Below are 12,547 nucleotides of genomic sequence, written 5' to 3'. Positions count from 1 at the left end.
AGTGAACATTTGAATTGGACCAAAAGGCTCTGGCTTTACTCCATACCTGTGAACCTGAAGCATGTTTTCAAGCTGGTGGTCTTGCTCATGCAGTACATGGCCATCCCAGGTGCAAATATACATCCTTATATATTTTTGGTCACAAAATCTTTCACTATCAGAGTCTGTCCTGGTTTAGGGCAAATTTGGGAGGCAACTTCCAAAGAAGTCCCTCTAGAAAGCATATTCAAGTGGCCCCTCCCCCTACTGGTTTGGTAAAAGATTTCCTTGGAGAAAAGCGGAAAAAAACCTTCTTTGGTTCTTTAACAAGTAAAGTATTCAAAAGCATAAAAAATATTAAACATTAAAACTCCTCACTGTTCTGAAGACATGGCAAATTCAGAAAGTCCTTCTTGGGTGTAGCTCCGTTCACTCAGTCTCTTATCAGTCTCTCCTGCACTGGAAGATGCCATGCCCCGGCCCTAGTGGGCTGGGCCACAGGTGTGAGCTCCTGGTGTTTTTCTGGGATTTTAGTCTAGAGAAGTGCTGATCAGTTCCAAGAAAAAGAAAAGCCACAGTCTGGGGAACTTCTCTGCCTTAGCTAGCTAAAAAAAAAGTAAAAGGAGAGCTCTCTCCCACTGTCTGTCCCATGCTGCAGACAATGCAATCCATGAGAAGGAATGCGGGAAAGTGAGTGCAGTTTCTGAAAACAAACTGTGCTTCTTTTCCCCCCCACTTCGCTCTTGGAACCAGTCTTAAAGGTGCAAAACTTAATATTCAGCATAAACAGAACAGATGGCTGGGGATACTAGTATCATAAAGTCATCCTAGGACAAGCCAGCAATATTAGCACATTTTGATAGCTCCTGAGTCAAGGGTTCTGGACTGGCACTGCAGCACAGGCAGTTGGACCAAAAGTGTGCAACAGCCAAACCCTACTCCACAGCTCAGCTCCAATCCTCCCAAATTACTGGTAGGAAACGCCTGCTCACAGTTGCATGTCTTCAAGGGGAAAATCCTGCCGTGGGTCAGTCACAGCCATGGGGCTTCCTGCATGTGCTGGGAGCTCCTTTGTACCCATATGGGCAAAAAGTAGGGTCCTGTAGGCTGCTGAGCCTAGGGGTGGCCGTTGCATCTGACCAGACCACCTTCCCTTTGGTACCCAAGGATCCCTTTGGGAAAGGGTCCTCTCCTCTCTCTTTGCTGTCCTCTACATGGTAAGAAATTGCTCTGGCCTAAAACCAGCATTTTATTTCAGGCTGGGGAATGGGCAGGGAAGCTCCTTCTTATGTGCTGCGTTTCTGTGACTGGGGAATTGAGAGAAACCAGAGACACACATCTAAGGGCCCAATCCTACAGCTCTCCCTGCAGCACTCAGTGCTGGCCAAGGGGAGGCAATGTCAAGCTGCTATTCCATCGGTTTTCTCTTTTTGCAGAAGCTTGGTGACCCCAGCTGAGGTACATGGTGCCTCAATGTCCTGGTTTTGCATGGGAGACATTTATGGAAGCGATGCAAAACTTTTAGCCACTGGAAACTTGTACACACCTCTATGAAAAATATGTTAAAGATGAAAGAAACCTGGGAACTTCCTGTTTATCTTCCAGCTGGCAAAGAGGTAACACACCCTGACCCTCTGTTTTGGCCAGGCCGGGCAGCCCCTGCCCCAGGCTGGGCCCCTTCCCCCAGGGCACCTGCCAGCCCCCTCCCATCGGCTGCTGGGCAGGGGAGGGAGTGCCGTGAGCAGGGCCATGGCTCCAATTTCTAACATCTTGCTGCTAGCCCAGGGCCAAGCTGAGTCCACCAGCCCCCAGAAGCAGCCTGGGCCGGGCCTGCTCGGCCAAGATTTTACCACCATGGAGTTCGCCCGCAGCCACCGGGCAGTGGGAAGGAGAAGCCACCCCCCCTCCCCTCCCCCATCGTGATGCTGCTGAGTTCTGGCCTGGCTGATTAGATCCCAGCCTGGCTGATTAGATCCCGGCCTGGCTGATTAGATCCCGGCCTGGCTGATTAGATCCCGGCCTGGCGGATTAGATCCCAGCCTGGCTGATTAGATCCTAGCCTGGCTGATTAGATCCCGGCCTGGCTGATTAGATCCCGGCCTGGCTGATTAGATCCCATCCTGGCTGATTAGATCCCGGCCTGGCGGATTAGATCCCGGCCTGGCGGATTAGATCCTAGCCTGGCTGATTAGATCCCAGCCTGGCTGATTAGATCCCGGCCTGGCAGATTAGATCCCGGCCTGGCGGATTAGATCCCGGCCTGGCGGATTAGATCCCGGCCTGGCAGATTAGATCCTAGCCTTCCATCCCCCCCAGCCGCAGTTCCCGCCATCTGTAGCACCCCGGCCAGGGTCAGGTGACAATCTGCAGGCCCTGGGCAAGATGTTAATTTTTAGTACTTCAATCCTCCCTTGAGTGAGAGAAAAGAACAAAATGCAGGCAATATAAAGGAGCAATATGAAGACATTGAGGTCAGTGAAGAAGTTAAGTCCCAGATGGGAGGGATGAGGAGATGTTTTAATCTTAGGGCTGAAATTCCCTTGTAAAGCTATGGAGAAAAGACTCTGTTTCCCTGTAGTACATGAAATCATGGGGATATAAAGAATTCAGATTGATATTGAGCAAATGCCTCTATGCCAAAGTAAGCAGATGATAAAGCAGTTGTAATCTATGAGAAGTTTGAACAGAAAGAGAGAAAAGAGTGAAGACCCTGTGCCCCCAGGGAAATAAGAAGACCTGTGTTCCCAAAGATGAAGACGATTTTAGAGATAGATAATGAGAAACTTTGCCTTTGAACAGCTCATCTTTAAAACCCATAAGTTGACATGGCCCATAAACACAGCTGTAGGAAAAGCTTGTGGAAAATGGGAGGGATTTCATGATTGCAGATTTCCCCCAGTGGCTGCTATTGATGGAAATTAAAAGTCATGAGACAACTGTTTTCTTGTGGAGAAACCTCCATAACATTAACAAGAGGGACTTCTCTCCCTAAGTGAACTGAAAAAAGACTTTTTTAGAGGTGGTAAACTAACTGAAATTTTAGGTTTTGTTTCTTTACATTGTCAGTGGGAAAGAAAAAGTTGTGGGGGGAGGAGAAGTGTCCTGAAGGTTTGTTCTGATTCTTATTACTCTTCCTTTTAGTTACTGTTAATAAACTTTTTTTTATACCCTTTTAGAGTGTTGTGCCTGCTTTGCCTTTCTCCTAATCCGACCTCACAGCAGGAAGTGAGTGTATGGTGATTGGCCAGCACTGAACCTACCACATGCATTGGTGCATTGGCTGGGAAATCTTAAAACTGGCGAAATCTCAAATTGGAGAACCAAAGCCACTACACTCCTCCTGGTGTGGTGTCCATGCTGCTGCTTAAGAATTGCTTCAGATTCTCCAGGAACCAAAGCCTCTCCTAGGCCACCCATCACTTCTTGTCGCTGCAGGACCATGGGGCTGGACCACAGCACTGTTGAATTCCTCCTGAGGAAAGTTTAGAGAGGACCTGCAGGCTTTTCTCTGTGGTGTGGGATGCTGGAAAGGGCAGTAATTGCTGCTATTATGGCTGTCTGTGACCCGCCAAGCCTGTAGCCAGACAAATTATTAGGATGGGGTAGGGAGAAAAGTCACCTGGGACATGAGACAAGTAGTCTTGACCTCAAAATATTTCCAAGCTATTGGCACAGGGAAGAGGATGCTCTTGTTGAGTGTTGCAGCACTGCAAAGCAAATGCTGTTCTGCTGAGCTGATGAGTTCTGTGTTGTGGGGCATCTGTGTTGTGGGGCTGCACTCACCATGTGTGCATATGAAAAACTCACTGGCCTGGCAGTAAAAAGATACAAGTGCCTATTTGGAAGATGTCTCCAGGATGATGGGAGCACATCTGTATCATCTTGGTTTTTCCATCCTTGAGTTTGGAATAACAAGGATTCATCTGGAGAATGTGATTTTACTGCTAACAGTGGCAAACTCAAATGTCCTTGTGTTTCATGTGTCTTTGCAGTGACCTTGTGCTTTCTGTGGCAAGGGTTGACATCACAAACATGGTCAGATGCAGGTAGGGAACGATGATGTGCAGATGTTGACACCACCTGGAAGATAAGTTACAAAGCTCATCACAATGTTTAAATATGGATATAAGAGAGAAAAAAGGATAGAGTTAGAGAACTCTGCTAACGTTTTTAACTCCTATTAAAACCCTCCTTGAACTACTCTTGTCACACTCAATCTGGTGTTGACTCTGTCTTTCTAAAGCCATATTCAGACCTGCCTTCCTCTCAAGCCTGTTCATCATGATGTCTCTGTCCACACACTGACAGCTCCTTGAGCCCTTTTTCTCCAAGGACTTGCAGGATTGGTGAATGGCTCCAATCAGTGCTTGGGACAGATAGAGGTTTGGTACAGCAATGTGTGGGGGATGGTGTCTGATGACTCCTGAGACACAACAGATGTCTCTGTCATGTGTAGGCAGTGTGGCTGGGGGAATGCAGTAGCAGCCCTGAGCAGCATTTATTCTGGGAGAGGATCTGGGATGGACTATCTGTCTGGACAATATTACCTGCAACAGGATGGAGAGGCTCCTCAGTGAGTGCTCATCACAGGTGGGGAGAGCAGAACTGGGGGCACGACAAGGAGGCGGGCATTAATTCCAGAAGGGAATAAATGTGCTCACCTGACAATGGGATTTGCCTCATCTGTACTCTTTGGGCAGATATGGCTGGTAATGTCAGGTCTGTGCCTTGGGCTTGTTCAATTCTCCTCTGTCCTGCCCCAGGCTGGCCCATGGACTGCAGCAAGGTCCCTGCTGGCAGCCCCAGTGGCATCTACATCATCCAACCCACAGGACTGCAAACATCATGGTGTACTGTGAGATGAGTGGGGCAGACAGGGGCTGGACTGTCATCCAGAGGAACTGGCAGCTCAGTGATCTCCTGGGACGAGTCCTGGAGCACCTATGAGCATGGCTTTGGGAATGTGCATTGGGTTCTGGCTGGGCACTGAGTACATCCATCAGGTCACCAGGCAGAAGGTCTACCAGGTCAGGTTTGTCATCTGGGATGCTTCAAATAACATGAAGTTTGCAGACTACAAATTGTTCAGCCTGGATGATGAGTTCTAGAGCTACCAGCTGAGGCTGGGAGTGCACTCATGAAAGGCTTATTTTGGAGTAATTGAAGGCCCTACAATGACCAGAAGAAATGGCAGTGGTATATGTTAAGGGACATCAAAAAAGAGGTGACTTTGGAGGCACAGGGAAACAATTTAGTGGATTTGGAAGATAGGGATGTGGCCTAATCGGGGTAATGATGGTGTTAACCTCCATGGGGGAAATGCAGTAAGTCCCGATGTTTAGCGAGACAAAGAGAGAAAACTCGTCCAAATGGGAGCAAGGAAAGATAATGAAGGGAAGTGGAAGTTACAGGTAAATAGGACAGTATTTACTCTCTTGCAATAAAGGGATGAATATTGTGTGTATGTTAAGAGAAGTTTTGTTGATGTATGGTTATGTTGTTGTAGTTTGTTGTTTGGACACCCTCTGTTCTCCCCCTTCCCCCCTCTGTATCGTCAGGGCTGTCAGGGACATGTGGAGGGAGGGTGTGTACATGTGCCCCTTGCGTGGGGCAGTTGGGAATGGGGAAAGCTTGTTGCTGGGGGGGCTTAGCACAACATCTCACCTCCAAGCAAGTTGCAGGAAGGTTTCCACCAAGGGATGGCAAAGAAGAGTTGCCTGGCAGACTTTGGGAGGGGCTAGGGTTGGCTGATGCAACCAGGGGTATAAAAAGTGGAGCAGCCATTTTGTGGATGAGCCTCTGACAGTCGGCCACACTCCCAGCACTGTCTGTTTTCCTTATTCAGTCCTTTGTTGTGTTTGTTGCAGTTTAATAAACTTTTGAAATTTTAAAGGGTGCAGTCATTTCTCACATGCTTATCAGGGTGGGGAAAAGTACTGGGGCTAGCTAGGAACTATATAACTATACAGCAATAGAGCTAGAATATATATGTAAAGAATATAGAGAATATATAAAAGCAAAAATAATTCTGGCAACAGCAACATGCATCCGGAAGTTTAGGATCGAAAGGAATGAGGGACTTGTCTTTACAAACAAGCTGTGGATCTGCTGGTAAATAAAGCTGGATACTGAGTGATAAAAGAAACAATGGGAAGAATTCCACTGATTCATAAATGGAATGAGAGATTTGTCTTTACAAATAAATTGTAGGTCTTTTGATAAATAAAATTCAATATTGGGAGTTGAAAGAAACAATGGGAAGAACCATAAATTCCATAAGGAATTCCACTAATTGACACAAGGAAAAGACAAATGTGTGGGGAGGTTATACATTAGAAAGGGGCCTTAGGTATTAGGTGTTTTGGGGAGCCTGTACCTCTCAAGTCCCTCAGCCAATGGGGAAAGAGAGAGGGACATGTGGTTGGGAAATTAGGATAAAAAGGTGGCTGTGTTGGCCAAAAATTGGAGAGACCCCAGGGGAATTCCCCATGGCCTCTCCCTTTATTCAAGTAAAGTAATGCGACTCCCCTGTCTACTTTTTGGACATAAATCTCTGGTGTTTGTGGGTTAATTTTCCTGGCAGGATCAAAGGAGGCTGCGTCCTCCAAAACCTTGAGAGAAAAAAACCCCATGGGAGTGTGACCCAGTGGACTTCCTCCCTTTATTGGAATAAAGTTGCAGGACTCCTCTGTCTCCTTTATGGACACTGGCTTTTCATATCATGGTTTTCCATACAGCACTGAGCAGGATGAGACAGAATGAGAGTTCTTGCACCTGTTGTACCACCAGCCCCTGTACCTGCACCCTAACCTGGCTGTGCCCCAGTGCCCAGTTCACCACCCAAGGAACTGGTCACACAAACTGGGCCCATGCATCCAGTGCTTGGGTGGCACCAGCAGTTTCTCCCCCCTGATCTGCCATCTGACCTCCAGCTCCTGCTGTGGTCCTGTTAGAACCGTTTGTACCCCTGTGTGTCACCAGCACTGGGTGTTCATCTGGCTCCAGTACACTCTCTGTTCTGGATGATGGTTCCCTGGGCAGCAGGTCCCACAGTGAGGGCAGGAGAGGAGCAGGGGACAACTGCAAGTCTCCATCTAGGGAGGCTCAGTCCCTTCTTCTCCCTCGTTCCATAATTCAGCTTCCCTTGTGGCCTCCAGATACCCTGGCTGGGCTCACACTTCCAAGGCCATCCATGCCCTGGCACTGTTACTTCAAGGGTCCACAGTGCTGGAGGGCACACCATGGGGTCCCAGCTGCAAGGACCTCCCTTATAGCTGTAGGGTGAGGATGTCACTGAGGGGTAACAGCAGCCAGGGCTTCCCCAGTGCCCACAGGTTGGGATGTCAGGCACAGCTTGGCACCTTGGCTTTGGGGCTGCACTTGGTGTCCAGGTGGGTGCAGAGAGCCAGCCCTGCTCCTGTGTGGCATGGGGAGTGCTGCTGGAAGGGCTGGGGAGACCTTTCTCATTTGTTTTGACATTGTACTGCCAGAAATGTGTCTAAGACAAATGCTACAGTCCCTGTTTATATATGGCACTGGAAGCAAGGGTCAGAGCTACAGATGAGGCCCTTTTGCTGCTCAGTGTGTGTGGAATCCCACGTAAAATGTCAGAGCACAGTATCCCCTCAAGTAATGCACCAGGTGAAGGTGGACAGACCTGGTGGATGTCTAACAGAAATTTCTGGCATGACCAGGTGAAAGACTGTCCCTACACGGCTTGGCTTCAAACCCTGCAAGTATTAACAACACTCAGAAAAATCCTTATCAGTAGCTTTTGTCGATTTTGTGGAATTCAGTGTGAACACCAGCAGCTGAGAACTCTTATCACTGAAGCATGACAGCTGGCACGTGAGAAGAGGAGTCTGTGGAAGGAGGTAAGCAAACCATAATTTCCAGGAATAGGTTATTGGAATAAGATCCCAGTATTACCAGGTGGAACGTGCCTGGGCTTGTCTGACCCTTGCTGCTGGGCCAAAGGGGGCAGCTGTGGTGTTTCACCTCAGAGACACTTTTGGCTGGCTGGATGTTGCAGCTGGGCGCTGAAACAAGTCCAGTCAAGGTTAGAAACTCAGTTTACCTCTGGTGGAAAGGCTTCAGGCTAGGGTGAAGAGGAAAAGGAGACGGATTCTGCCGGAGGGTTTAATCCAGAGTTTATTCCATGGTCACAGACATCTGAATCTTGGTAACAGCTCCAACAGAATACTGACCCCATGGTCCTGGCTCAATTTAAGCCCAGGGACAGAGGGAGGGGAAGGGACAGGTGAGCACCAACCAGGTGGGAGGAGGAGGGTCTCAGGGGATAAACGACACTTGGCTATGCCAATGACCCCCAGGCCTGAGGGGCATCCTTCAAACTTGACCAACCACACGATGGCCTTGCTGGAATGTTAAGGATTGACTGACAACCCAGAAAGGGGGCGAGGGGGAGGGGTAAGGGAGAGGTATTGCAACACCTGGGAAGGGACTGGGAAATCTAAAACAGGAAATGAGCTCACACTGCAACAACAGGTGAGTTCTGCTGTTTGGATTGACTACTTCACCTTGCTGAAAAACAGAACTGAACTGCAGGCAGAGATGCCTTGTGCCTTCCATCAGCAAAGGCTGGGGCCAAGGTCAACATTCATTCCTAGGGGTGGTCCCTGACTCCTGGATGCTTTGTGGCAGCTCTGAACAAAAACTTTATAGTCATACAGTGCTGCTTTCCCTACACTCCCTGCCTATATCCCATATGTCCTGAGGGGGAGAAACAAGCTCAAGAGGGCTCTGCTGACCTGCTCTCCCTCACTGTGTGTGGGTGGGCATCACCCCAGCTGGGGTGCTTTCTCATGTAGAACATCTCCATTCTCTTGTGGCCAGTGCATCAGGCAGCAGCTGCAACTGTTGGGTCACATCTGTGCAGGGCATTTTGGTAAATCCTCAGCATCAGACTGGAATCTCATCTTTCTTCCCCCCTGCTTTCAGTCCCCATTTTCATCCAGTGCTTGGGCAGCACCAGCAGGTCCTCTGCACTGACCTGCTGGCTGACCCTAGGGACCATGGTCCTGCTAGGTGTTATCACAAGCTTTTCTTGGTTTTGTGGAATCCTGTGTGAACCCCAGCAGCTGGGAACCCTTACCACAGACACACAACAGATGAGCAGAGGTACCTGTAGAGGACAAATAGACCATAAATTCCCAGGAATAGATGCATACTGCTATTTGTTCAGCTGCTTCACCTCACTGATGAGCCCTATAAAACATAGGGGTTGGCCATGCTGCCACCAGACCAGACCTACTCAGCTCCCCACTGCACAGGGTCCCAACAGAGACAGCATGGATGAGTGTGGCATGGCATGGCATGGCATGGCATGGCATGGCATGGCATGGCATGGCATGGCATGAATTCTGTGTGCAGCTGGGCATCCTAGCCTTTCTTTCCAAACTCCTAGGTCCCTGTGCTTTGTTTATCCCTCCTCCAGGAGATCCTGAGTATCTTTATGTACCAGCAATGCCCACAACCCAACATGTCAGTTCTGCTCCAGAGGATTCACATTCCCAAATTCACTGTGTATCTTCTTTCTCCAGCTGTTCATCACTACAGTCCTCTGTTCTTCACCTCCATGCTGGCCCTGCTATCCCCACTTCTTGCTCTGCACATTGAAAACCTGGAGAGATGAAAGTAAATTTAGATGAAATTGTTAATATCCATTCTGACGGGCGTTTTCCTGGTATGTGTTCTCTGTCTTATATCCCTGAACTCTGTTTATCGAACTATCAGGAGCCGTCTCCTCTGTACAGAAAGGGAGATGTGGAAAATAGTCTTGTAGAAATAAAAGAATCCTGATCAAATCTTCCTCTAATTTAATATCTTAAACAAACTTCACCAGATTTGGTAATTCAGCCCTCTTTGTTACTGACAAGGTTGTATGTGGCAGCTTTTTCTAGACAGATTGTTTCTCTTCCTTTATGTATTCTCTTCCCATATATATTTGTATAGTCATTCACAGCCCTGAAACTTCAGAGAGACTTTGTATAAGCGACTAATCAAAATGCTTTCTGAAGCTTGCACGTGGCAAAACAATCCCAAAACTTCATCACACCACTGATGGAGGTCACAATTCTAGAGGCTGTCAGGGAAACAGTCTTACTGAGATGGGTGCTGGGATTTCCCTGAAACAGAGCATTGTTCTCTCATAGCTGTGAGCTCCCTCACACTCTGAAGGTTTCTGGAGCTCTTTATGAATTGAACGAGCACATGAATCCTTCATCACTGGAAAGCAGGTTCACAGCAACACCTTCCATTTGTTGATCTTGGTCTGAGAGCACCCATGGTCTGATTTCCCTCTCAATCCTTCTCTCTCTGTACATATTTCTACTCATCACTACTACCCTGAGTAACTTGTTCAAGTGGAAAGTGTCCCTGCTTATAGCAGGGTGGTTGGGCTAGATAGTCTTTTAAAGGTCCCTTCCAACCTAAACCATTTATGATTCTGTGGTTCTACTCAGTTATGCTGTCTGCTCCTTGCTGAGAGGAGCAAATAGGCAGCCGTTAATGGATGCAGCATTCCCATTCCTAGTCTCTGATGCCTTTGAAGTTTTTCCAACTAAAAACTACCACACAGGAAGAAAAATGAGCCAAGTGGAATCATTGAAATGCCCTATAAAAAACTCAGTGCTGGAAATAATATCCTGTGGGGGGTGGACTTACCTCTGTGCTGTGGCACAGGGCTGCTCTTCTCACTCCATGTTTTCCTGATGCAGATGAAGCTGGAGGGATCATCCAGCAGAACCAGGCAGCTGACCCTCAGCAGGCACAGGGCCGCAGCAATAAGGATCCACATTCCCCAGGGAACAGGGAGGGGTGTAGGGAATGAAGGCACAGTTGTGGTGAGTTGGCAATCAGCCTGGGGATCAGCCAGCCCAGTGCTTCAGCAGAACTCCAAGTACTCCTCCAAACTTGAAGGCCACTGAAGGAGAGTGGGGTCAGGTTGGAAATGGGGAAGAAATGTCAGACAATGAGGGTGGTGAGGACCTGGCACAGGTTGCCCAAAGAAGCTGTGACTGCTCCATCCCTGAAAGTGTCCAAGTCCAGGTTGCATGGGGCTTCGAGCAACCTGGTTTAGTGGAAGGTGTCCCTGGCCATGGCAGGGGGATGGAACAAGATGTGCTTTAAGGTCACTTCCAAGCCAACCCATTCTGGGATTCTGTGATCTCAGAGGACTCTACTTTGCTATCATTACTCTGCTGCCACAGGCCCACAGAGGATGTCTCTTCTCAGTCCCAGGATGTCCCTGGGACAGCCATCCACAGGGTCTAATGCTAAGGGAATGAGGTTTCCTCCTTCTCAACCCTAGGGATGCAGTGGATGCCAAGGACAGCACACTGGGATGTTGTGCATTGGTCCTCCAATGTTCTCTCATGCCCCAGGTTGGCCCAAGGACTGCAGCAAGGTCCCTGCTGGCAGCCCCAGTGGCATCTACATCATCCAACCCACAGGACAGCAAACATCATGGTGTACTGTGAGATGAACAGGGAGGATGGAGGCTGGACTGTCATCCAGAGGAATCACAGAGATACTCCAGTCAGCTGGGATGAGTCCTGAAGCACCTACAAGCAAAGCATGGCTTTGGGAATGTACACACCGAGTTCTGGCTGGGCACTGAGTACATCCACCAGATCACCAGGCAGAATGTCTACCAGGTCAGGTTTGTCATCTGGGATGCTTCAAATAACATGAAGTTAGCAGACTACAAACTGTTCAGCCTGGATGATGAGTTCTAGAGCTACCAGCTGAGGCTGGGAGTGCACTTGGGGAGTGAAGGATGCAATGGCCTCCAAGGGCATGACCACCATGCATGACAATGTGAAGTTCTCTGCTAGAGATCGGGATCAGGACACGTCTGATGGGAGCTGTGCCGCCAGCTCTGGGGGTGGTGGTGGAACTCGGCATATCACTTTGTACATCTGAACTTCAAAGGGGCATGACATGGAGCAACCTGTGCCTGGGGAACTGCAAAGCCTCGGCCATCCTCATTAAACCCACCACCTACTGCTAGTTGCATTTTCATTTCCTTTCTGCCCAACCTGGGGCTAATTCAGGCACTCCAAAGAATTGGAACAAAGCAAAACCAAACTGGGTGTGCCACAGGGTCTTTGCAGAGGTTGGTCATATGTAGCTACTGAATAAAATAAGACATTTTCAACTTTTTCTTCCTTCTGTAGATTTTCTCTACTTCTCAGCTGTGCCTGTGTTGTCTAGTTCAGAGTCAGACCATTTTAATTACATTAATAATAGAAACAGTCTCTTGGAAACTAAGAAGTTTCCAGATCGGTAGTGCACTTTATACAACATGTGAAATGCTCAACTCAGTAGACTTCTGTGGCTTTGTCAGTTAATTTACATCTTTAGTTTCAGGAAAACTACCTAATTTCTACTGAAGATCTTGCTCAAGATACTAAAGTGCACAGACAACTTCCCACTCCGAACCTCCTGCATGTAAGGCCTAATAGATGTTAATTAGTCAAATAAATTTGTATTCAAAGAACTGTCTGAATTGTGAAAGTTTATTTCAGACCTTTGAAGTTCTCAA

At 48.2% G+C, this 12,547-nt stretch overlaps 1 pseudogene; it reads left to right on the top strand.

The window, feature by feature from the left end:
* Positions 1-659: 659 nt before the first annotated feature.
* LOC131566669 (fibrinogen-like protein 1-like protein) lies at positions 660-12,013 on the top strand (annotated as a pseudogene).
* The last annotated feature ends 534 nt before the right edge of the window (positions 12,014-12,547 follow it).

Source organism: Ammospiza caudacuta, chromosome 20 (genome assembly GCF_027887145.1).
Source record: "Ammospiza caudacuta isolate bAmmCau1 chromosome 20, bAmmCau1.pri, whole genome shotgun sequence".
Taxonomy (NCBI): Eukaryota; Metazoa; Chordata; class Aves; order Passeriformes; family Passerellidae; genus Ammospiza; species Ammospiza caudacuta.
Note: the sequence above shows the minus strand (reverse complement) of the source record. Positions and strands in the feature narration are given on the sequence as shown.